This window comes from Lolium rigidum, unplaced genomic scaffold (assembly GCF_022539505.1).
Source record: "Lolium rigidum isolate FL_2022 unplaced genomic scaffold, APGP_CSIRO_Lrig_0.1 contig_7103_1, whole genome shotgun sequence".
NCBI classification, from domain to species: domain Eukaryota; kingdom Viridiplantae; phylum Streptophyta; class Magnoliopsida; order Poales; family Poaceae; genus Lolium; species Lolium rigidum.
Window position 1 is genome coordinate 103,617 of NW_025901468.1, and position 1,837 is coordinate 105,453.

Below are 1,837 nucleotides of genomic sequence, written 5' to 3' on the forward strand. Positions count from 1 at the left end.
GGCAGCGAGCATAAAAGAAGAAGACCTAAATCCTCATCCTCATACTTAACTTCTATAGACTGCAAATCGAAACAATCTCTTTCCGGGAAGATAGGTGATTCATTACCGAACCTCCCTCTTGCAACTTATGCGAGAACAGCTTCATCTTCACGTGCAATCTGCCCGTGAGATCCTTGGACAAACAGATCTCCTCTAGTTTGACCCATAACTCGGCGGTGGTTTTCTCCTGCAGCACTTCCTGCAGAATATTATTGGACGAGATGGAGTTGAATCAACGATAAAGCCTTACTCGTCTTTCCGCTTCTCCGCATCGGTCCAGGTATCCTTCGCTTTCTCGCCGAAAGCATCGATCGCTTCATCCAGATCTGAAGATTGGGCGAGAATCGCCCTCATCTTCACTTGCCACAAAGCAAATCTCGTGGTGTAGTCCAGCTGCGGTAGATCGAACTTCGGTGACGACATCTCGTAAACCCTAGATCCAAAGAACACGGGCTCGATACCACTTGTTATAATTTGAGATGCACAATAAACGAAGAACGAAAAGTAAAACACTGCAGGGGACACGAGATTTTAACGTGGAAAACCCTTGCAACACACAAGGGAAAAACCACGGGCGCCGACCGACAAAACTTCACTATTTCGGTGGTGTTTACAAACGCCGTGGGTGTACAATGATGCGATGATAACCCTAGCGGCGGCTTACAGGGAATATAAATAGGCGTCAGAAGTTAGCCTCCCTTTAGTATATGAATTTGGATCACAAAATAACACATTTGTGTCGGCCCGGATGCCCTAAGGCAGTATAACTTTGTCCAGTTTTTGTCAAAAAAGAAGGCACATACCGATAACAAGTGGCTATCTCCCAAAACTACCCCTATCTCCTCCTCTCTCGTATCATCCCACGAGAAGGACACTCAGTGTTGGAATCATGCGAGGGGAGCCACGAGGGCACTGAAGACCTAGGTGGCGCGGTGATGTCTACGCACGCTTCTATTCCTGTAGACAGTGTTGGGCCTCCAAGAGCAGAGGTTTGTAGAACAGCAGCAAGTTTCCCTTAAGTGGATCACCCAAGGTTTATCGAACTCAGGGAGGTAGAGGTCAAGGATATCTCTCTCAAGCAACCCTGCAATTAAGATACAAGAAGTCTCTTGTGTCCCCAACACACCTAATACACTTGTCAGATGTATAGGTGCACTAGTTCAGCGAAGAGATATTAAAACGCAGGTGGTATAGATGGTGGTAAACGGTAATTGCGATCTGAAGTAAATATTGCAGGAAGTAAAGATGCAGTAAAACAGTAAATATGCGATGTTTGCACTATTTGGAAACAAGGCCTAGGGATCCTACTTTCACTAGTGGCCACTCTCAACATTGCTATCATAATTGAATATAAATATAAGCACTTCATCATACTACTCTCCTGTTGGATAAAGAACTCAAATTCATTGGGCAAGTGTGCAAAAGCACACCTCAAAGGCATATTCCCAAGTACTAATAAACACCCCACACTGTCACCGTGAGCATTCATAGGAGGTACTAACACACCACAATTCATAAGGGAGTTACACACGGCGCACACACTGTCACCATTACACCGAGGTCACAGTAACTCCGAAGTTCACATAATAAAACACTTGAATATCATATGACATCTAGATTGCAAAGCCTATGATCACATAGATGAACAAATAAATGCTACTCTCAAACACTCTCTTGTTGGATAACAAACACCATTCATTATGTAGGGCTACAAGAGCTCCCTCAAGCCGGAGTAAACAAGCTCCACAACATCCGGAGTTCATATTAAAGTAACCTCTAGAGTGCATAATAGACAAGA